The sequence below is a fragment of the Wyeomyia smithii genome, chromosome 2 (assembly GCF_029784165.1).
Source record: "Wyeomyia smithii strain HCP4-BCI-WySm-NY-G18 chromosome 2, ASM2978416v1, whole genome shotgun sequence".
In the NCBI taxonomy this organism is placed as follows: Eukaryota; Metazoa; Arthropoda; class Insecta; order Diptera; family Culicidae; genus Wyeomyia; species Wyeomyia smithii.
Genome location: NC_073695.1, coordinates 38,528,091 through 38,553,192, shown reverse-complemented (window position 1 = coordinate 38,553,192; position 25,102 = coordinate 38,528,091). Strand labels below are relative to the sequence as shown.

The following is a 25,102-nucleotide window of genomic DNA, read 5'->3' as shown; positions in this document are numbered from 1 at the left end:
ACGCAGTTAGCCTACCGGGGATTCGTTTGTTTGCGGAAAAGTTTCAGTTGCTTAACATGATTAATTTTTTTCGTTTTTTGTTAAGTTTAGTTTCATTAGAGAAATGGATACAAAAAAGTGCAATCACTATCTGAACATTGATCAATTCTTGATAATATCAGCACCGCCCTAAATTTGTATCCCGCATAACTGATAGTTAGTTATATTTCTATGTCACATTCCGAATGGCGTGCCAACAATCCCCACACAGCGAACTGTTTTCTGAATTATACCTGCTGCATATTTTATCCGGCCGAGTAGGAACACAATGGAACGCGTAATAAATTATTAACTCGATTTCCAACAATTACGAGCAGACTTCAACACCCACATCGATGAAATTGTTGCACTGCTTTACTTTTGCGAGAATTGTTTGGTCTACCTAATCGTTACTTGTAAAACAACAAATTGTCATGCGTTTCTCCTGAATTTCAAAATAATTTTTCGACATAAATTTTCATAAGGTGGGCACAGCACGCAAAATTTGGTTATTTTTCCACAAACGCGTTGGAAATATAATCAAGAAAAATCCCCCGGTGGAATCGCTTTTTCATTGCTACAAACAGTAACTACCATTTATCTTATCTTCGTTGACGGTGACGCGGCAAAGGATGACAATTTTCCTTCCAAATCCCTTCGCAGTTTATACCGTATTACAGGAGTATCTCATTTTCGGGTGGATTTTAAGTAGCACGTGCGCTGTTTACATACACATTTCGAGCTGCCACTGTCATGCCGTGCCAGCGTGCAATGTGTGGCATGAAATTTAAAATAGCTTTGAACAGGAAGTGCGAGCTTCAAGGCATTACCGAACGGCTGAACGTGTCTTGAATATTTATTTATAGGTGAGATTTTCCTCCGACTGAAAGGTCAGCCCCGTGTAAGCAAGAGTTCAAATCGATTCGACCGTCGGCTCCGTCGGGGGTAGACGATTTGCTTAATGGTGCTAAAACTTGTCACGTCTCGAAAAGTATTTGTACCTTTGACCTCCAAAATTAATTTCTATTTTTTATGGGCCAGAATTCATCCACGAAAGTAAAGCAGAACCACAAACTTCCATGGCTTACAAGCCTTGGCCGCCGTGTCATGGAAGCAATCTGTATGGAAATGTTCGTTCCATCTTTTCTCGTTTGTTTTCTCCCCCCTCGTAAACTTTTTCCGGTACTTCCGCCACCAAGCAAAAACCGCAGGACGACAGCAAGCTCATCAAAATTCAAACCTCAGCAGTACCGCCACAAGAAGTAATAGATTCGAGGCTGCTGCGGCTGAAACAAGTGATATCCGTATCATGTACATGTGCGATTATTCTGCCCTGCGAGAAGCGGATTTTGGGGGTGCGAATGTATATCTGAAATCACGGAACGGTTAGGTCGCTCGGCTGCAAGTGGTCTTCAGTTAACTAATTCCGGCAAACGGAGTTTTTGCCTGTTGCCAAAAGTGTACGGAAGTGCGAAACTTTTTTTTTTTTTGAGTGACGACGCGCACGCATGCATACACGAGAAGGTGTTCATGTTTGAAGGCAGTTTGTCTGCATGTTTGTTTGTCATGGATAACCAGTAGCCTGCTAAGGTATTCTAGTCAGGAGTAGGTGCAAAAACGTGCGCAAAGCGTTGAATTTTTCTCGTGAACTAGTGGGCTTTAAGAACGATCCTAAAGCTTTAATATGACAACATACAACTTCAGTGATGTAAAATATTGTGTCGTGTTTACGAAGCTCGATTATAAGACTGAAGACTTGCGAGATCTGTTTCCTTGTGCCAATCATATCTCTTAAAAAACTAATTTTTCTTGGAAAGTTCAGAAACTAATATTTCCCAAGGTTATTCAAAGAACCATTCCAAGCTCAAATAAAAATTGCAACTTTCATCTCTACTAAAATTTTTTCTGAGGATGAGTAGTAGAAAACTGATTTTATGACTTGAAAAACATATACACTAAAAACTGGTTTCTATTTTCAATAGTAAATATAAATTTTCAACTAAATTTGCACCAAAAAAGGCTGCTATGATTTTTTTTATAATTCCACCCATATCAAAATGATGTCATTTAGAAAGTTTTAATATTTCTCGCAAGACACACTAAGTATTTTTCAGTACTTTTCAGAAAAAAATCATTTTTTTTTCAAAATTATACGTTTTGACTGCAAATAATGATTTTTTATGTAATTAAAATTATAAATGCTATCGAGATTTTTCATTCATATTTTTTTATTTTATTTATTTTTGTGTAGGTAGTACCACCATGATATTGGAAGTTTCAAAAAAAGAATTTAACTGCCAACTATGTATTTAAAAATAATGTTAATGAAATGTTTTCTTCAAAAACCTTGAAAACGACTTGTCCGGCAACATTTATTATGTTCATTAATTAATATTTTTCAGTATTTTAGTACAACACAATTATTATTTCATATGTGCGGATTCTTTTTTTTTTTTTCTTTAATTGGCAAGTATATTTCTACACCCTTTTAATATCAGAATTTCTTCCTTTTCCTTTTTTGTGGATTCATTGATGTTTGCTGTTGTGTTTCAACTAAGTGTATTTATTTTATTTCCAAATCCTCGTGAAACATATACTACATTGATGTACAGTTGTTTTCAATATAGTCGTTAAAAAATGTAATTATGAAAACAGTTGAAAATCAGCGCTCTGATTTCATTTTTTATAAAGTAGGGCAGGACGCCTGTGTATTCAGACAAAATACTCGAAATGTGTTGGGTGAAATTCAAACAGTAGTATATCAATCTGTTCTCTATCGTTTTCTCTGTCAGAACTTGTTTTCTGATTGTAAAACTAAGTTAGCAAACTGTAACAATAATCAATTAAAGTTACCAATCGAGGGACACTATTCCAATCACCCCGAACCTATTTTAAGCAGTTTCCATATGTTTTGCAGGCTTTTCATTTCAGCACCCGAAGTGGCTCCTGAATGGCTGCAATATAGGTCGATTTGCTTTAATCGGTGATTGTTCACAGATTGCTTTGTGATTAACGGTATTTCTTATATTCGTAAAACAGCTAGACAATCAAAGTTTTCGTTTCCATCATTGAAATTGTCGATATTGATCAAAAAGCAGGAGTTTGAGGCCTGTTCTCTGCGACTGATTAAAATAGGCGCTACTGCTTAAGCCGTTCCTTACCCTATTTTGAAAAGAGTTTACGATATTTGTTTCAACATTTAGTTTTATTATACCGTGAGGCGCCCTAATTCTGTGCAGCTCCTTATTCCGTACATTTTGTATCAAAATGTGAAAAAATATCAAATTTATCAAAACGTATGTATGTATGTTAGGGTGGGGAAAAGTGATAGATTTTCCAGAACCAAGTTTAAGATTGCAAAAAAAAAATAATTTCGTTTTTGATGCATTAGGTGAAATCTTACATTTCTACAAATATGAAGAAAATATATCTAGACTTTTTTGCAGTCTACAGCATATGACACGAAGGCTTTTTTTTCTTTTACGGAAATGCTTGTATCGTCACAAAACAGAGACTTCTCACATCCTAGTGGTAAATCAGGAAGGTCAGGAGTAAAAATAATATATAAGACTGGGCCCATGATACTTCCTTGAGGTACACCAGCTCTAACAGGCAATCTATCAGATTTTCTATTCAAATAGTTAACCTGAAGAGTGCGGTCTGTCAAGTAACTTTGTATCATTTTTGTGATGTAAAAAGAAAAACGGAAATTGGACTTTTTAGCTATCAAACCTTCATGCCAAACACTGTCGAATGCTTTTTCTATATCTAGAAGAGCAGCTCCAGTGGAATAACCTTCAGATTTATTAGTACGAATCATATTAGTTACTCTAAGTAACTGATGAGTACTCGAATGCCCATGGTGAAATCCGAACTGCTCATTTGCAAAAATTTAATTTTCACTGATATGTGTCATCATTCTATTAGGAATCATTCTTTCAGAAAGTTTGCTTAAAGAAGAGAGTAAACTAATTGGACGATAACTTGATGCTTCAGGGATGAATCTCTGTCTAAAATAATCAAACCCATATTTTTGCGTTGGGTCGTCAAGATGAACAGCTTTAAAATAAGGTGACCATGAAAAATGACTTTTTTCGATGTATTTTCTTTACAAAAATTCTTCTCTGCAAATTATTTCTCATAAAAAACTCTAAAAGTCGTTCAAAAACAGTTTCAATGTGAAAATTGAAATTAAAAAGTTAGAATGAAGAAAAAAAAATTTGATCTAGATCGGTTATTTTCAAAGATAAAGAAAAACTCTACAAAGTTTTTGAAATTAACGGAGCCATAACATTGTGGAACAACTTTTTTTTCTATCTACAACAGCGGTTCTCAACCTTTTTTTGTCCGCGTACCCCTTGGCGATATTCGTCATATCTACCGTTCCTCCTGGCTTGGAATGTTTTCGCAGAGCAGTGGTAGATCATGTTGTGGTAGTCTAGTTCAAGTTTCAAATGAAACTATTGTTTATTTGATTGCCATAGTCATGTTTTAAGGTGGAACGAGACGGAACCTATTTATTTTATCATAGTTAACAGTTTTTTTTTCTTCACATATATCATAGTTAACAGTACATGATTACCAATTTTTTATTTTTTTTTTTTTGTTGCCATAAAATTCAATAGAATCATCATTTTGAACATTTTGATATGCTAGCGCAGCCTACTGCTGATAATGCTGACAACACTGGCTCACAACTTGACACACAGAATTGACTTGAAACTAGAAAAGAACAAAAACCGGGATTTTTCGAGGCGTTACACTTTATAGGTAGTTTCAAACCATTTCGATCAATTTTTCGTGTAAATTAGTTATGATCGCGATGTTTATTAGTGTCGAGAGAATAGAATACTTAGTTTGAGTGGTTACGCGGCTGCTTCGTACCGGTATTTGTTGAAAACTTACACGGTAAAACCACAAGTGCAAAGTGATTGAATCAGGTGAGTTGAAAAATTAACGATATTCTATGACGCATTCCAAAAATTCGGTAGTATGCAGGAGGAAGCAATCAGTCATCCCATGGTCATCCCAGGGTTTCACGTTAAGAGCAAGTTTTAAAAACAAATGGAGTATTAAAAAGAAAAATTGCTTTGTCCGCCATTTCGAGTACCCCCAAGGGTGCGCATACCCCAGGTTGAGAACCGCTGATCTACAAAGAAAAGAAAGTTAGATAGTTTATAGAACTTTATAGAAGAAAGTTTTTCTCCAATAACTCTATAGAGCCCTATACCTGAATTTCCACTTAAATTCAGTTTCTGGACCATTGTGTATTCTGAGCTTAAGTTCATCACTCTAGGTTCAGTTTGGGTCAGCGAAATTTGATTCACTTGCAAGATTACAGTGCCGTTGTTCACAGTAATCGGCTGGCTTCTGGTGTAAACATAAGAAGTTCCATTTAGGTTGAAAGAGAGAAGATAAGTAGTTTTTGCCTTATTTTCTCTTGATTTGTTGGGTAACATATAGGGTAGCGAACGGCTTCGGCAGTGGTTTTCTTCGGCAGGTTTTCTGCAGCAATCTCATGCAGAAACCTGCCGTAGAAATAATCACCGCCGAAGCCATTCGCAATTCTATCTGGGCTCTAAGCGCTTGGTTTTTTTGTCTAAGATGATCAACGAAAGTAATTTAACTGATTCCGGCGGGCTCGTTCCCTTTACTCCGTCTGATCTCCAAGAAAAAAAGTTCAAAAGTCACTGTTGACTCTCAAACCTCGCACTCAGCATGTTAAACTGTATTTGAAGGAACGCCAGGATCGTGGGTTGTGTTTTTTCGGCCTAAGTTAAAACAACTTCAAAGAATCTGGCTCGGCTGTGACTGAGACCACATCTCAGAGCGTTGTTCATCATTCAACAAATTTTGAAGATTGCAGGAACACAGTTGTCGGTAGAACACCTTCTCACCGTCAAATAAAAACAGCAAGGGTGCTGTGTAAAATTTTGAATATTATTCAGAAGTAGAAAGATATTTTTTTCTTAATCGATCTGGCAAGAATACTTATAAAAGCTTGTTGTTTTTTCAAAGGTTCTTTGATTGTTAGGTATAGAACACATAAACTGTTTCTCAAACACTTGATTCAATTGAATTCCGGAAGCAACTTAAACGTCAATGGTTGCTTATTAAAGTTTTGGGTATCCGAGAAATTCCATAAAAAATGTCCTTATTTTCTACAATCCTTATTTTTATTTTGACTAAAAATTTACATATGTTTCCATGGGCAAAAGGTACCATTTCAAACTTTCGGTTTTTTCGAATCACGACTTTTGATTTTTAAGAATCTATGTAAAAATGTCATGTTAAAAAGCATTACAAATATTTTTAGGGACAAACGATTTGTTGAAAGTTGTTGATAATATTTTTGTCTATCTGAGAAAGGTATACACTAAGGTCTTTTTTACGCTGGGGATACGTCCTAAATTTTGACCGCGTAAAAAAAAGACTTTTTGAGGTGCAAATATAACGAAAAAAACCGTCATAAAATGTTTAACCCTCATTTGAATATGATAGTGGTAAATCTGGAGACCAAAATTCAACATTTTAAATTTTTAGTATTCACACAAAAAATTGTGAGATATTTTTCAAAACAGGTATTTGATTATATTTAACATAAAACGTAAAACGTGATTGGAATGAGGTCGATATCTTTCACCGTTTTTGAGTTTAAAAAAGGAACCCTCGTAAAAAACCGTGTAAAAAAGACCTCACTGTACTCTCCTAAAAAATTGATTTTTGCTTTTCTAGATATTTTTTTTTTTTTTTTCTCAAAAAAACATATTTTTTTCTTTCAGAGTATATACTTTTTTTTTAAAGACAAAATAATCAAAACAACTCTGCCAGAGACGTCACAGCAGCCAAACAAAGCGTTTTGACTTTAACAATAATTGTAATCATGAATACTTTTTTTGACACAGCATGTTACATACTAGATGGTCGGGGTTGATGTTTTTCAAACCTGTACCTGACTCGGTCTTGTGTTTTTTTTTTTGGGTGAAACCCTAACTCAAAACCTTTTTTTTTTCGATCAAACCAAACCCAAGAATTTTATCTCTATGAAACTCCCGAAACCCAGATTTGAAAGATTTTATAGTCGGGTTTCAAGTTTTCAAACCCAATTTTTAAACCCGAACAAAACTTGAACCTGACCGTACCCGACGCTTTCAAAAATTTTTAAACCCGAACCCGCCGGCTACGGGTTGGGTTCGGGTTTCGGGTTTGAAAACCCGAAATTTGACCATTTTTATTACATAGTTTCTGAAAAAAGAATCCTAATTTAAAAAAAAAAACAATAGCAAAAAATGCCATATTTTACTCGTAGAAACATCTATGCAAAGGTTAAGACATATTAAAAATGACAATGAAAAAAACTAAAACTGGAACATTTTTTTATGAAATTGATCTATTCTGAACTTAGTTTCTTGTCATTTTTTATCTTATTTTTTGTTTGGGTTATTTCTTCATTTGGGTTATTTATTTTCAGTCATTTGCATTCTACAGAAGCGTTTTTATATCACTCTGGTTCTAGTTTTCGATCATTTTTGTTTTTGGTTATATCTGGAATTGAAAGGTGTTTTTACACCATTCTGTGTTTTTTTCGGGATCGGAGCTGGCATCGCTGGCGACGTGTGTAGACGCTTTATTTATTGCGTCCGTGGTAATTGCGTTTTATAGTGATATATAGCACGATAAATTGTGAATTTCGTGTGGTAATTGTAGGTGAAAGTGTTTCGAGTGTTATAACAGTGTATTAAAAGTGATTTGGAAGTGAAACGATCTGGAAATTCAAAGTTTTATTGCCGTTTTTTACCAATTTGTCGCCTAGCAAATGGCTGCTTTCAAAGCGCAGTGTTGTGTTGGTGACTTTCCTTTGATACGGTAGTGTGCAAGCATATTCTCCGCCGACGGCACGATCTGCTGAGAGGCAGAAACTGAGAGAGCGGCAGTTGTAACCATAGAAACAAGTTGCCTATAAATGTTTGTGTGCGAGCGGAGGCATGTTTGGTTTGCTGAAAGCTGATTCAATGACTAAGATAAGTGCATACATTTACAGACATGTTTGTTTATTTATAAATGGCTCGAAGGTAGTAGTTTTCACCGACAAGAATCAAATTGTTTTTTTCTATATTTCGTGTTGTAGCGTGTGCAGTATAGTATGAGTTTTTTAGCGATGAATTTGTGCGTCATTTAATGGCGAATTCATCTTTCTTGTGTGCTACCACAGCGTAGCATTTTCGTACTGTTCTGTCATTCATTCATGCACCGCTTGAAAAGGTGTACCACACGATTGCTGTCTATCTATTTTGCGATATTTCCCAATGTTAAAAATGTCTTGAATTTCTGAACTGAAATATATCTGATGACCATGTTTTATTGTCCATTGTCATTCCTTTTCTATTTATGACTTCACTAGCTTTTGAATAATTATTTTTACGCCATAGCAAAGTTTTGTTAAACATGCTAAATTTTTATAGACGCAGATCCGATACGGTGAAATGAATAATAATTGTTCTGGCATTTTGTAAAGGGTTTAGAAATACTGTAATGTTGTGTCAAGCTCGTTTCTGCGACTGTGCTACGCCGTCCTGGACTACACTTAACAGCTCGAAAACGAACACGCAAGCGACGCTACACTCAGCTGTCATATTTTTATTATGCCATTTGAGAGCATTTGTTTCGTTATTAGTGTTTTCAGACTGCACCCTGTCTCTTTCGTGTGTAGTCCAGGATAAAGTGTGTAGTCGGATACAGAAAAAGTATAGTCCGGAAAGTGAAAAAAAGGACAGGACAAAACTGTAGTCCGGGTGTGAATGCGCCGCGGAGATGAGTTCGACATTACATATGCTTTTACGCATGTCGTTTGACAAAAAGGTCCCCATCGCTCAGCTTAATAATGAGCCAACATAACGCGTAACATTGTGGTTGTGGTTTGTGGAATTCGGAGTATGGTGCATTGTTGCTAGTCGAAGTCGAAATCTTATAATTCAATTTTTTCGATTTTTCTAGTTTTTGAGCAGAGGTTTTTGTATACTATGTCCCAATAATGACTAGTTCGGCATTTTGTCAACAAACTTAAGATATATATTTTGGTCAATCTGCGTATCTGCATTTTTCAAATTATTGGAGCTTTGGATGCATGAAACTTTGCCAATTTTTCTATTTGATAGGCAACACTCGCATCGACAGCTAATAGAGAATCGGCGTGAAATATCGTGCTCCCGAGCGTCTCCGTCGGTAGTCGTGGATTGAGCGGTCGTGCACAATGCTTTGTTAAAACGCGTCTCCGGTCCGGGAGAGTTTTGCTCATATAAATGTTTTCGAAATGTAGTAACCCAACTTTATGATATGTTAGTTCGAATCGTCCACTTAGTGTGGTATACCATTTTGCGTTTCACTAGGATGTACCACACTTACCTGTGCGTGACCTAACAACACTCTTTAGTTTATTACTGCTTTAAATCGGTCTCAAATCAAAAAATCGGTCTCAAATCAAAAAATCGCAGACGAACAGTATACAAGAAACGCCGTTAGTCGACCTGCTAAGCTCAAAGCCAGATGTCCGGGTGACCGAATATCTAGAGACTTCGCGTCGATACCTTTCATGAGGTCGTATTTTCTACAGATTGGTTATAAACGTGTTATAATTTTTATATAAATAGGGTCACTCCACGAAGAAGTGATAGGAGTCGCGAGGCGTTAACGTGGACTCACCTCTCGTAGCTTTCGTAACATTGTGTAGTCAGCTGAGATCAATCAATGGGAGACACGTTACGGTAGTTGCATAATGACTATATAAACAGATGTTAAAATATTTGAGTCGGTCTTGATTGAGTCATAGGTCCGGTATTCTCGCGTGCACTTTATTTTTGCGGTGTTACTTCATCTAACATATTGATCGCGTTATGATTTCCGTAGAAGGTATGATAAACTCGTACGCGCGATATTTGTTATTATGAACCCGGTACTCGAACTCAGCGCATCGTTTACCAAAACGAACCTGCTGCAAACCTCACCCTTTTCTCCAACATCCCAGTGATATCTCGTGGAAGTGCAGAGGTGTTCTCGGCTTCCAATAAAGCGAGTATTACGTCAACATATTCCTATACACACTCCTTCTCTGACCTGCATTCGGATGCGGCCGGCGCTGGTATTGCCTAATATAAAGATTAAGGTCACCAGTTTTCACACATTGAAGATGAATGTTAGTCCCAAGCATCATCTGTTGGTTCTCTGTGTAATTACAGTTGATCTGGCAATAACGGAGTAGCAACCGCGGGCGGTCAATCATGCTCATGCTCATGCTCATGCTCATTCTAAGTTTTTTCGGGATCATTTTCATCTTTGATCATTTTCACTTATTTGATTTTGATTTTGATCTTGAAATCACTTTCTTGTTATCGGTTTCAGACCATTCGGAGCATTTTTTGCAATTACACAGTGCAACAAAAATTGACTTTTTTTCTGCCGTGGCTTCTATATACTATTTTTTTGTGTATTTTTATGCAAAACTAAATTTCCCCGAGTTTGAACATGTTTCAACTTAAGGGGCAACAATGGCGCCATTTTGAATTTTTTGAGAAACCGGTAATTTTTTATGTTTTTTCGACGCCATTTTGTTTTAAGACCAAATATTAAAATTCTAAGAGTTTGTCCACATGTTAGCATCTTTTTACCCATCTTTTGAAAAAAAAAAAACAGATCTTAAATCGGACAGAAACTGAGCTCAAAACGGTGATTCAACGAAACCGGTTTTGGCATAGTTTTAGTATATTTCACAAAGCAAAGTAATATCGATTATTTTTGAGCGTTAATGGTAATTCGCTAATATTTTAAAGTGGTAGTCAAATTATATCTTATTTTGAGTAAAAAATTTTGAGTCTCAGAAATCGAATGGTAGGTGTCTGACCTACGTAAAATGTCAGGTAAGCATATTGGATATTCCTTCTCTCCCCCTAAACTTTCACGTTATTCATTGATGACTCCATAATGATTTCTGGCCTTGTGAAGCGTTTTTTCTACCATTCTGAGCTCAATTGAACACCCGAATCAATGTTCAACTCTAAGAGATGGCGCTGAGTGGTAGTGGTAGTAAAATCGAAATTTCAACGAGCATTTTGCTTAATGACCGAAAAAAATGCTATTAGTTACTCTGTTTTTATATTATTCTAACTTTCTAGTACTTACTTTTGCTATATTCAATCTATTTTAATCAAATAACTTGATTTTGCTGTACTACTATATTTAGTCAACGGAGCTGTATAAAAAAATCAAGTTTTTTGATAAAAATAAATTGCATATAGTAAAAGTAACTACTAGAAAGATAGAATAATATTAAAACAGGGTAACTAATAGCAGTTTTTCCAGTCATTAAGCAAAATGTTCGTTGATATTTCGATTTCACTACCACTATCACTACAGCGCCATCTCTTAGAATTGAACATTGTTTCGGGTGTCCCATTCGAGATCATTTTCTTGTTCAAGTCATTTTTGTTCTTTTAAAGAATTTTCAAGCCGAGTTTCGAGTTAATTACTGTTCTTTAGAAACGTTAGCAAAACGTTTAATCGTTTTCTTTATATCGGTTTTTGGGATTGAGAAACATTTTGGGGGTGATACACAAATTTCACATTCGCCTCGTCATTCTGTGTTTACATGTGGATTATTATTTTTTAGTCAAGTTTGAAAAGCGTTTTTTTATAAAAATCGATAGAAAGATAGATAGAAATTATAGAAAGAGCACTAAAATCTTTACCTTCGAACTTCAGTTATTTTGCTCCATAAATTAACCAGTTATGCAGAAATTTGTGTTTTTTAATATGGAAGAGGTTAGGGTATCATGTCAAATTTGGCTCTATTTGCTTGATTAGTTCTCAAGTTACGCAGACATTCGTGTTTCATTCGTATCCTCCTCCTAGAGGAAGAGAGGTCTTGGACTATCTCAATCACCTTTCCTGGTCCCAAAAACCCCTAAATTCATTTTTTCACGCCGGTCGGTTCAGTGATTTTCAAGTCTATATAGATCAGACAGACAGACAGAACTCTCTTTCTATGTATGTGGATCATTTACTTTTACATTCCTGGCCTTAAGAAGCAGTTTTTCGCCATCCTGAGTTTGATTCAGAATAATTTTTTAGCCGAGTGTTTTGTTTTCTGAGCTTAAGTGGAGATCATTCTCATTTTTGGTCATTCCTGGCCTTTATTCTTTATTCTTTATTTGTTAAAAATTCATCTGACAAAAATAGTCTTAATGAATATGAACTAGTCAATGTGATTAAAAACTACGACGAACTCTCATTGCAAATTTATATGATGGGGTGCCGAAATTTTAAAGATCTTTCACTTTGGAGAATGCTCGGATGCAGTGAAAACTGTGCGGTGAAAACTAGGTTATAACAATCCAGTAGAGCGAAGAAGACGATGTGAGGCCCGGAAATTCAATTTAGAAAGGATTTCTGGTGAGTCGATTTTGGAGTTTGAAACTTTTGCTACGAACACCGCTTGCTGAACTTCTCTGCGTTGTGCAATGTGTCAATCCCAAGCAGACGACAACGATCAGGGTATGGAGGTTAATCGGGTCACGCCACGGAAGATTTCTTAACGCAATCCGCACGAATCTTTTCTGCACTCGCTCAAGTCGCAAATTCCAAACTAGTTGTTGGGGGCCCCAAACCAATCTGGCATTTTCGAGGAGTGGCCGAACGCTAGCACAATACAACGCCTTTAAACAATGGGGATCCATAAAGTCGCGAGCAATTTTCGATACGAAACCAAGTTGTCTCGTCGCTCTAGCGATTATGTTGGTACGATGTAGATTGAATGTAAGTTTAGTATCCAATAAAACTCCGAGGTCACTAACGCGGTCAACTCTTGTTAGGTCTTGATTATCGATTTGATAGTTGAATACAATTGGATTCATTTTTCGGTGGAAGGTCATCACTTGACACTTGCTAATGCTAATCGTCAACCGGGTTTTGCGACACCAGTAAACAAACTTATCCAAAAGTCCCTGAAGCCGCCGACAGTCGTAGATAGAGCGTATTATCAGATACAGCTTGAGATCGTCTGCGTATACTAGTTTACAGCCAACATCCAACAGTAGGGAAACGTCATTGAAGAACAGTGTAAACAGCAATGGTCCTAAGTTGCTACCTTGTGGAAGACGTGTTTGAAAACTGAGACGAACAGCAGGAATTTTTTTTTTTTTTCTTCACATAACATTTATTTGACACGGCACAAATACAATTTAATGTTTAACGGCGCCAATTATATCTGATGACTTAAAAACTAAAGCAAATTTTTTATCCTCGCTGCCGACTACGAGCTGAAATTAAGTCTAACTTAAAACTAGCATGGGATTTCCAATCAGTGTTTTGTTGTTCAATGGTCGTCTGATAATCGTCGAATGGCATGTATGGATTCGTTCTGCTGAGCCACGATGTCGTGAGTTGGGACAGAGGCTCGTAGTCCTTGGGTCCTGGTTCTGTTGTGCGGGGTCTGGTTGCTGGTTTTGTGCTTAAGGTTCAAACGTGTTCTTGTCGTTTTGTTGGGTGTAGACGGAGGGGAACGGGACTAGACTGGGGCGTGGATGGATTTCAGGAAAACGTATATAAGGGACATGTAGGATAGGTCACGGCTCGCCAAGACATCACGAACAGGAACAGCCGGCTGTCTACCCTCGGCCTGCAGGGAAGCTATTAATTTAGACCTGGCGTCACGGTGTACAGGGCATGACCAAACCACATGCTCTATGTCGTGATAACCTTCACCACAGGCACAGATACCACTTTCCCCGAGCCCAACACGACGGAGGAGCGCGTCAAATCTATAGTGATTGGACATAAGCCGGGACATCACGCAAATGAAATCCCGACCTACATCCAACCCCTTGAACCACGGGTTCGTCGATACTTTGGGGATTATGGAATGTAACCACCTTCCCAATTCCCCTCTGGTCCAAGCATTTTGCCAACTGATGATCGTATTCTGACGTACAAGTGCGAAAAATTCATTAAAGGCAATTGGTCTTTCATAAATATCACCGTTTGTTGCGCCCACCTTAGCCAAAGAGTCCGCTTTCTCATTACCCGGTATCGAGCAGTGAGAAGGGACCCACGCTAAGGTAATCTGAGTAGATTTTTCGGATAAAGCACTCAGATGTTCCCGTATTTTCACCAGGAAATACGGAGAGTGCTTAACATCTTTCATCGATCGGAGAGCCTCAATGGAACTGAGACTGTCCGTAAAGATGAAATAATGGTCCGTGGGCATTTTTTCGATAATCCCTAGGGTGTACTGAATTGCAGCTAATTCTGCGACGTAAACAGAAGCAGGATTATCGAGCTTATGGGAGACGGTTAAATTGTTATTGAAGATACCGAAGCCAGTGGACCCATCAAGAAGTGATCCGTCAGTGTAGTACATATTGTCGCAGTTGATGTTTCGATATTTATTGGAAAAAATTTTAGGGATCTGCTGCACGCGTAAATGATCCGGGATTCCACGAGTTTCTTCTATCATGGATGTATCGAAAAACACAGTAGAATCAGAAGTATTTGATAAGTCGACACGATTTGGAATATTCGAAGAAGGGTTAATATTTTGGGACATGTGATTGAAATACAATGTCATAAAACGGGTTTGAGAATTAAGTTCGATTAACCTTTCAAAATTTTCAATCACGGGACGGTTCAAGACCTCACATTTGATTAGAATACGAGAAGACAGGCTCCAGAAGCGGTTTTTCAATGGTAGTACTCCAGCTAAAACCTCCAAACTCATCGTATGGGTCGACTGCATGCAACCTAAGGCGATACGCAAACAACGATATTGTATTCGCTCCATTTTGATCAAATGTGTGTTTGCTGCGGAGCGGAAGCAGAAACACCCGTATTCAATAACAGACAATATCGTTGTTTGGTAAAGCCTTATAAGGTCTCCTGGATGGGCTCCCCACCATTGTCCGGTTATTGTACGAAGAAAATTCACTCTTTGTTGACATTTTTTCATCAGATACCTCACGTGACAACCCCAGGTGCCTTTAGAGTCGAACCAGACACCAAGATATTTGTGTACCAAAACCTGAGAAATCGTTTTACCCATTAATTGTGTTTGAAGCTGAGCAGGTTCATGCTTCCTAGAAAAAACTACTATCTCAGTCTTCTCCGGAGAGAATTCGATACCTAGCTGTAAAGCCCAAGCAGACAAATTGTCCAAGGTATCTTGCAATGGTCCTAGCAAATCGGCAGCTTTGGCTCCTGTAACAGAGATTACACTGTCGTCTGCAAGTTGTCTTATCGTGCATGAATTTGCCAGACATTCGTCGATGTCATTTACATAAAAGTTGTAAAGAAGGGGGCTTAAACATGAGCCCTGGGGAAGACCCATGTAGCTAATGCGAAAAGTTGCCAAATCGCCATGCGTAAAATGCATGTGCTTTTCGGACAACAAATTGTGCAAAAAATTGTTCAAAATTGGAGAAAATCCTTGTCGGTGAAGTTGACCCGAAAGAATGTCAATAGAAACGGAATCAAAAGCCCCCTTAATGTCCAAGAACGCAGACGCCATTTGTTCTTTACGAGCATACGCCAGCTGAATATCTGTTGAAAGCAACGCAAGACAATCATTCGTCCCTTTGGCACGGCGGAAGCCAAATTGAGTTTCTGATAGTAGACCATTTGATTCGACCCAGTGGTCTAAACGACGGAGTATCATTTTTTCCATCAATTTCCGGATACAGGATAGCATTGTAATCGGCCTATAAGAGTTGTGATTAGAAGCTGGTTTCCCTGGTTTTTGGATGGCGATCACCTTCACTTGCCTCCAATCCTGCGGTACAATGTTTTGCTCCAGGAACTTATTGAACAAGTTCAACAAGCGCCTCTTGGCATTGCCGGGTAGATTCTTCAACAAGTTGAATTTGATTCTATCTAATCCAGGCGCGTTATTGTTACAGGACAGGAGGGCAACTGAAAATTCTGCCATCGTAAAAGGTGATTCTATCGCGTCGTGGCCCGGAGACGCATCGCGAACAATATTTTGCTCAGGAACAGAGTCCGGACATACTTTCCTGGCAAAATCAAATATCCACCTACTTGAAGACTCCTCGCTTTCGTTGACCGTTACGCGATTCCGCATTCTTCGGGCTGTGTTCCAAAAAGTGCTCATCGATGTCTCCCTCGACGTCTCGTTCTCGAACCGACGCCAATATCCACGTTTCTTTGCTTTAGCCAAGCTTTTAAGCTTGGTATCAAGCTCCGAATACCGTAAATAGTCGCCAGGTATACCTCCCGTCTGGTAGGCCTTAAACGCGTCGGATCTTTGCGTGTAGACATCGGAGCACTCTTGGTCCCACCACGGAGTGGGAGGCCGTTCTTTGATCGTTACGCCGGGATATTTCTTCGTTTGGGCTTGCAACGCGGCGTCGAGAATCAAGCCCGCGAGGAGGTTGTATTCTTCAAGTGGTGAATGATGTTGAATCGACTCGACCGCTTTTGAAATCATTTCCTCGTATAACTTCCAATCGACATTTCGTGTGAGGTCATACGGAATGTCAATTGGTCGCATGCGAGTTGACCCGTTAGTAATTGAAATAAGAATAGGCAGATGGTCGCTACCGTGAGGATCGAGGATTACCTTCCATGTGCAATCCAACCGTAGCGACGTCGAACATAAGGATAGATCCAAAGCGCTTGGGCGCGCTGGAGGTTTCGGGATACGTGTCATTTCACCGTTGTTTAAAATAGTCATGTCGAAGTCATCGCAAAGGTTATAGATTAAAGAGGAGCGGTTATCATTGTATGGGGAACCCCAAGCCACGCCATGAGAGTTGAAGTCTCCCAAAATCAAACGTGGCGAGGGAAGAAGTTCTATTAAATCAAAGAGCAGCCGTTGCCCAACCTGTGCTCTGGGAGGAATATATATTGAGGCAATACAAAGCTCTTTACCTTGTATTGTCATTTGACATGCGACAACTTCGATGCCTGGAATCGAGGGGAGGTTAATACGATAGAAAGAATAGCACTTTTTAATCCCTAAAAGTACTCCTCCATATGGGGTGTCTCGATCAAGGCGAATAATATTAAAATCATGGAAGTTGAGATCAATATTTGAAGTAAGCCAAGTTTCACAAAGGGAAAATGCATCGCATTTGTTTTTATTTATCAAAACTTTAAACGAATCAATTTTTGGTAAAATACTTCTACAATTCCACTGTAAGACAGAGATAGAATCCTTCATATACGCAGTTGAATTAGGCATCGAAGGATACAATCGCTGCAAGGAGAGGCCATTGGGCAGTCAACTGCTTCAAAAATGATCTAACTGTTGGGAGGAATGCTGTAAGAAAAATTTTAATTGGATCGGGTACATTGAAAGTTTCAAAAATCCAGTCCACAATGTCAGAAAATTTCACTAATCCAGAGTTTGTTTCATCAACTGGGAGTGTAGAAGGAGCAACTGGGGTTTTAGATGTTCCTGGCAGTGCTGGGAACTCCTTCTGGGACTTTAAATTTGCCAGCCCAGGAGGAGTTTGCTTCGGTTTTTCCGCAGCACTGTTTGGTTTGTTTGTAACTTTCATTTCACTTTGAGAAATCTTAAGACCTTTTCTGGGAAGTTTAGGAGAGGAAATATTTTTCCTCTTTCTAGACTCCCCAGGATTGGCGTAAGATGCTCCCGCTGGTGAATCGTCAGAATCGGTTTCCTCAGAGGGCAACAGATCGAAGGGGTTCGAAGTAACGGGAGAAGTGGTAACGGTCTTCTTCAGCATGTCAGCGTAGGAACGCTTTGAACGCTCTTTGAGAGACCGTTTTATTTTATCCCTGCGCTGCATGTACACCGCACATGTCGAGAGCTCATGCAGATTTTCTCCGCAGTGAATACACTTTTCAGCGTTAACACTGCAAGAATCTTCCGCATGAGACTCCCCACACTTGCCACAACGTGCCTTATTGCAGCAGTAGGCGGCTGTATGGCCTAACTGCTTGCAATTCAGGCAGTTCATGACGCGGGGCACGTAGAGCCTCACAGGGAGACGAACCCGGTGGATCGAGACGTGGCTTGGTAGTGCAGACCCGGCGAACGTAACTCGAAACGAGTCTGACGGAGTGTATACTGTTTTGCCACCGATGATCGATGCTGACCGCAATTGCTTGCAGTCGAGCACCTTTACTTCGGGACACGTTTTGTTCTTAAAGCACCCTTTGGCACTTTGCAGTATACACTCGACGGACAGACTCGAATCGGTTATGACACCGTCGATCTCCACGTCTCGTGCGGGTATGTAAACGCGATACTCGCGTGTGAAGAGCTCAGAGCAAGCTATATCGTTGGCCTCTTTCAGGTTACCGACCACGACACGGAGCTTGTTAGGCCGGACCTTGGAAATTTCGGTCACGCCCTTGTACTCCTTCGTCAGGTCTTTAGAAATCTGCAAGAGGTTCAACTGTTTCGATTTCGGTCCCGCCTTTGGCCGAAAATAGACAGTATAGCTGCCCTGGGCTCCGTCTGGGTAAAGCCTGGGGCGAGGGGGGACTGAAGAATGAACAGGGGAGGGGGTAACAGAAGGGTCAGGGTCAGAGGGGTTCGGGGATGGTGGCGCGGGAGGCGAGGGATCTACATCCATCGCGCTATGTTTAGCGCACTAGCGCTGACAAGAACACGTACCTTTTTATTTCTCCCTTCCAGTAAGGTTGGTTGTCCGATCGTTCGAAGTAGCAGCCGTTACAGCCAGCAGCACCAATACAGCAGCACCAAACAGCCACCAGCAGCGAGCCAGGTGTGAGATCACTCCACACAGCGATACGACTCGCTGACACTGATGGCTTCTTCTTTTTCCTCTTTTGTGTCTCGTCCACTGCTGTAGCACAATCCAGCCAGCAGCCAAATCGGCTTACGCACCAGCTGGCAGTCACGATGCGAAACAGTTGCACAAAGGAACGACCTTGAACCCGGATTTATTTCACTCGACCAGGCAAACAATGCCAACACTTGTTCACACGTCTTTTGTTTTATACTCTATCGGACCGATCACCAAACACGTCCAGTACTGATGCGTGTTCGGCACAGAATGAACAGCAGGAATTAATGTATACTCGTAGTACTCTATCGCATAAGTATGAGCTAAGCCAACCGACAAACCCCTGCGATGCACCAAGCCGTAAGATTTTTTTTAGCAATATTGTATGGTCAATCCGATCAAACACTGCTTTAAAATCTGTATAGCTTACGTCTATTTGAGCTTTTTGTTCGATGTGCGATATGCAAGTCGACGTGAAGTCAAGCAAGATTGTACTTACTGAACGACCAGGCATAAAGCCGTGTTGGTCATTAGAAATATAACTCTTCGTGCGTAAGAGCATAAACGTACTCACAATTATTTCGAATAATTTAGATGCAGCAGAAAGATTAGTGATGCCTCGGTAGTTCCTAACGTTTCGGCGGTCCCCGTTTTTAAATATCGGGAACATGTAAGAATGTTTCCAAACTGTGGGGAACTTGCCTTGCTCGAAAGATTTGTTATAAATATGGCAAAGGGGTTCGGCTAAAGCGTGTACCCAACGACTTATTATAACTGCGGGGATTCCGTCGGGTCCTGCAGAGTACGAGTTTTTTAATTTTTTTGCAGCAGCTTTTATCATGTCAGAAGAGATGTGAAATAAATCTAGGTCTACCAAATCGACAGGAACAGACTATTTTGCCACACTGAAGAACTTTAAGCTCTTCCAATGGTATTCAGTTATTAGGAAACGTTAAAACTGCAGTTGCTTTTTTGTGTGATAGGAATAAAAACTGGACTAGAATAAAAGGAACCGCATGGTCACCTATGCATAAAGAAGTTAATCTTCAAATTTATAAAACCAGTGAAACCAATCCAACTGAATTACAGATGACCACAATGCTAATTCTAATTTGTATGGCATAAATATCATCCCACAGGACGGCAACAGACTGTGATTCACCGTCGTGCTGTGTGAGATTTCTGCCTAGTCACCTAGTCAACCTGGAATGTCTGTCGAATCGCCGAATGAATGGCAATCCTCTGCCAGTTGGACTATAAAACGATTTCTCATTCGCCGGCTCGTAACCAGTGGCAGAAGAAATCCATCGGGAGGCATGAAAAGTTTTTCAAGTGGAATTTTGCCACCGGCCTAGAGCTTGGCTGGAATGGGAAAATGAAATTCTTCGAACTTCACAAAGCGTTCCATCCTAATTTCGGATGATAGATGCAATTGCCATTGCTAGCTTTAAAAGTTGTTGAAAATTTACATCTAATTCATTCGTTTCCGGCTGTTTTATGGTTCCCAAAATTTCGTTTCCAAAATGTGGAACCGAGCGATGAAAACCGTAGTATAAAGGACTATCGAATGGTGTAGTATCAATAATGGAGGAATCCGGAATGGACTACCAGCGTGTGATAAAGTTAACAACCAATGGCTTTATTTAGGAAGCGTGGCACACGACAGGGGCCAAAGTTTACGATAGTGATTATTACTTCATTAAAATTTAAACCAGCGACTTTAGGCGGGGACTCCACGGAAGAAAACATAAACAACTGGCAGGTATGTTTTTCACTCCCGAGCCGTTTTACTTTCTGCTGGAAAACCAAAACAATAAACAGCTTTGTTTTATATAAACTGCGAAGAAATTCGCTAAGCGGGCCAAATTGAGGTTGATGCGAAAGAACTGTGTATTTTACATTCAGATTTTATCCACAGTAGATTGTGATGTCAAAATAATTATTTTACTTAAAGCATCTGAGCAATCATTGAAATGCATGAGTAATTCGTTTTTTTTTTGTATCATAAACACTTTCCTGTTCAAGAGCTTCTAAATTTAGTGAAAAACATCCAAACTCGGTAGTCTTTTTCGTAATGACTGTGGGGGCAATACCCCCAAAGGAGGAGAGATACGCTGCTCTTCATATTGCTCCAGGAAGACGATGCTGCTGTGCTGTTTGTATAGCGCAAATTGTTGCGGAACGTAACCGAAGCGAACGCAGCGAAACTTTGTCGATATTTCTCGCATTTTTATGCAATACCGGCTTCTCACCTCGTTCCGCAGGTACTAAGCTCTTCTCCGGTATTACTTGCACGACCCAAACCAGTTCGCTTCTTGCTGAATTGACGAAGTCTTGCAGCGTGTTTTTTTTTTGTTCCTTACGGTAGAGGGGAAATTGTGCTTTTTATTTCAACATAAAAATGTTTCACGGTTCGAATGAAAGAAGTGAAAAAAAAAGATAGTCGAACATTTTATTAGACAATACTGTGTCTGAGAATGGAAGGCAAAATTAGCAAACGTTTTTCCCGGGGTGCATCCGGACAGAGCACCGACCGGAACCACCAACCGAGCGAAAGATAGAGAGAGAGGCATGAATAAATAAGGCAGTTTCAGATAAGGTGAGGAAACTAAGTATACGTTTCGAAGTTTTGACGCCGCACTGGAAGCTTTGGGGGGTCGGCGCCTGTGGGGGATATTCAATGCTAAAGAAAAGTTTCCAAAGGAAAATCAGCTTATGTTGCATTTCTATCTCTTTTTCTCTATCGCTTTTTCACCCACGCGTGTAACCGAGTACGACGAGCTGGGGAAAGCAGAAAAAGTGCCGTTGTCGGTCGAGCAACCCCCGCCGGGGGTGAGTTTCCTTATGAAGATCAACTTATGTTCTTGTCGCTGGTGACAAGCAAAAGCGTGTTTCGCAAGTGTACTTTTGATGCTGGTTGTTGCCTTCAGTCTGTTTCTTGTCAGACGACGAGACGGAAAGATCCAGTTTCCTTTACTCATGTAAATATTTTTTCGTTTTTTAATGTTCTTTACAATAGAGTTAGGTTTTGTCGATACTTACCACTCACAACAGGCGGAGTTGTTGCACTTTCCTGAAAGCTTTAATCACTCGTATTATTCAATTGCCGGTCACGAGTCACGCGACTACTCTATTATTCCACTATCGCTGCTTAATTCAGTTAGCAAACAGAAAACGTATGCTTTTTCCCCCACTTTTAACTTCACTTGGTTTCACTTATTCGCTAGAGACTCACATGTCAGGCTCTGCTGCCGGTTGGCTTGGCTATCCGGAGGAATTATCTTCCCTCGTGTGCTGCTGCTGTTGTGCTGCTTTCGGTAATTTATGGGTTCATTATGAGTTTCATTTTTTTTCTCCTCCTTCTGGGATTTCACTGCTTGCCACACAATCGCGGTTAGGCTTGAACGCAACAACACAAAGTATTTCGAAGCTTCCGTTCCGCAAGCAACAATTATGTTATGCTGACGTCTGAAACAAAACGAAAAAAAAATGCAGAATGTGGTCAGTCTATTAACCATGCGTCTCCACCAGGTTACAAACTAAAGCCCAATAAGACGTTCGCTCATCATATTCATTCTATTTTTACCAACAATAACACCCACAGCATTGTGACGCACAGGTGAATGAAAAGCACTCAACCCACCCGTTCTTGCGGTGACCCAAATTTAGTCGGCTTCTGTGCCAAGTCCGACTGTACCCAACAAAAAAAAAGCACAGAGGAAAGGCGGTGATACAGGCGTGGTAAGCCTTTTCTGCCATTTGTGCAAGCCTCCAAAAATAATAGCACTGGCACTATGAGAGCTGATGCTGACAAATGTGCACCAACAATGGCAGAAAAGAACACACATACACACACGGGAGCTTCACAACCCCACATTTTACTGCAGTATGCAGTATTTGTGTGTGTATTAGTGTGAAGGTGGGTGGTATTGCGGAATGTCAACGTGCCAACAGTGCAGTAAAGTTGCAGCTTTTCGGTTAGACGGCATTTTCTCATTTTTTTCTGAATACGAAACACAACGCGACTTTTGAAGAGCAGACGTGAATGAGGACGAAATCAATGCTGCGTGTTGGAACTTCAACTCTAAATTTGCCACTTTTCGACCGCTAATATGAATAGGATTCGGTGCCGGTTTATTCCTCTTCTAGCGTGGCTTCGACCGGCGAATGGGAAACTTTTCATCCGTACAAGCAGGAAATGGTAATCCCGGGTTTTCGTTGGGAAAAGTGTAATTAAATTTGTGTGGGACTGCTTCAGGTTCGGTACGGGGAAAATAGAAGAGGCACTTAGAGAATGCTTGAGTCGGAAACTAATTGGAGAAGAAATTGGTTTTTCCGCAGGGCTCCGCAGCAACGACATGGCGATGCTTTGCCCATGTGATGTTGTTAATATTGGCCCGGAAATGGTACACGTATTATTTGTCTATTTGGGATTTTGGCTAAAGAGCTCGTCATTATCTGGCACATAATTATTTTACGAAGTAATCCTCTTGATGAATAAATAGATTACGGTTTTCGGGTATCTTCAGGGCTTGCCTGGACCTGGAGTGAAACAAATTTGCACTTATAATGTGTTGCGGTTGGTCAATCCTTAATCATAATGAGAGCTAGAACCAAAATTTTCGAAATTCTAATGGCTAATGGCTTTTTATACTATAATACATGTTTTGGAATAAAACACCGCTGTTTTGCCATTGTGTTTGCTTAAATTGCGAAATCTAACAATTTCTTCGTAATGACACTTCAACGTAAGAGTTTGATTCAAGAGCTTACACCAAGCTCCGGTTGCTTTGGAGCAAAATTGCAACGGACGGGTTTCACCCCAGTTCGATAGAGGGCCTGGCAGCACCCTCTCAGATTTTAATGAAACTTTGTGGAGGTTTAGGCCTTACAAATTTGAATGCAAAACATTATTTCCCCGTGTCGCTCGCTTCGAAAAAATTAGGAGAAACAACCTCTTGGAAGCTACTAGTAAGAAGACTCCCTTAAACTTAAAAAAAAAATGCACAAGTGTGCCTTACCCCAGCAGCATCTTCATTGTTGGCTTGGATTGAGTTTAAGTCATATAATCTAATACACTTTCGATATTTACTAGACAAACCTTACCCACACACTCTTGTGCATGGCCCCAACAGCCTTCTTATGGTATATCGGTGCAAATCGGATCCACATCGCGTAGTATAATATATTGCATTTCACTAAGATTAACCACATACACTAGTGCGCGGCCGTAACACACAGTGCATAATGGTTCAGAAACCAAATTTGCAGGGAAATTTGGGTCTAGAGCTATTTAGGAATATTTTAAAGCAAAAATTCTTCTGCAAAGTTGTTAATAATAGAGCGCTTATTGAAAAATTATCAAAAATTAGGGTGGCCCAAGTTTTCGATGAAATCAAGTTTATAACTTCTTTATTTTTGTAGATAGAAGAAAAACTTGTTCCACAATGTTATAGTTCCATTAATTTTAGGTACCTTTTACAAAATTTCTAACTTTACAAATAACCGATTTTTATTTCAATCTTCACCTTCAAACTGCCCTTGAACGACTTTGAGGGTTTTTCAAGAGATAAAATTTTGAGATAAAATTTTTCAAGAGCTAAAATGCTGACAACTTGCAGATTTCAATTCTAACCAAAGATTTTAAAGTTCTTCTAACTTCTCTTGTTTTGGAGATATACCGTTTTATATCAGACTTGTCTTCAAAACGACGGAGTTATTGCCAAAAAGTATGAAAAAATAAAAAATAAGTTTAAAGATACTGGAAGGGGAAAACGTTTCAATCAATTTCCTAGAGTGATTAAGATAATAATTCTTTCTATGCTGATTTCGTCTGCTAGTTTTTGTTTAGTGGTGATCTGGGGATGTACAAGAAATGGTATTCTTTTACATATTTTGGCAATAAATCGGCTTTTGTAGAAGCTATCTTTTTGTGTCTTCTACAATGTTGTGAGTTTCGATGAAATACAAATATATTCTGAGCATTTTTGCCTTTTAAATATTTAAAAACACTTTATTTTATTGACTGGTCTTTAGGGTGCCAACTAAAATGGTCATTTTGAGAAACCCTATACAAAATGTTCATCTGCCCGAGAATACACCCTGTGCAAAGTTTTAGCTCAATCAGACCAAAAATGGGGTGGCGCAAAGCGATTGAATTTCGGCCTTGAAAAATCGAAAAATTAACCCAACGGAATGGGGTGTATAAAATTTTGGTTTTCGAATTTCTTTTTTGGTGCCAGGTGGCTTGAAAATGCATGAAACATCGTGTCGAAAGACCCAGGGCATTTGCCCCCTTTGCCCCC

At 39.4% G+C, this 25,102-nt stretch overlaps 1 protein-coding gene across 3 annotated transcripts in view; it reads right to left on the bottom strand.

Annotated features, from left to right (window-relative positions):
• The window catches only part of LOC129719478 (chondroitin sulfate N-acetylgalactosaminyltransferase 1), a 154,417-nt gene that overhangs the window by 106,343 nt on the left and 22,972 nt on the right, over positions 1-25,102 (bottom strand). The window contains exon 2 of one of the 3 annotated variants that reach the window (XM_055670838.1): positions 21,840-22,265. The exons of 1 other annotated variant lie outside the window; for it this stretch is intronic. The gene's annotated coding sequence lies outside the window, so the exon portion shown is untranslated. Of the gene's footprint in view, positions 1-18,664; positions 20,808-21,839; positions 22,266-25,102 lie in introns of those variants that run through there. One more of the 3 variants, XM_055670840.1, reaches the window with a different exon arrangement.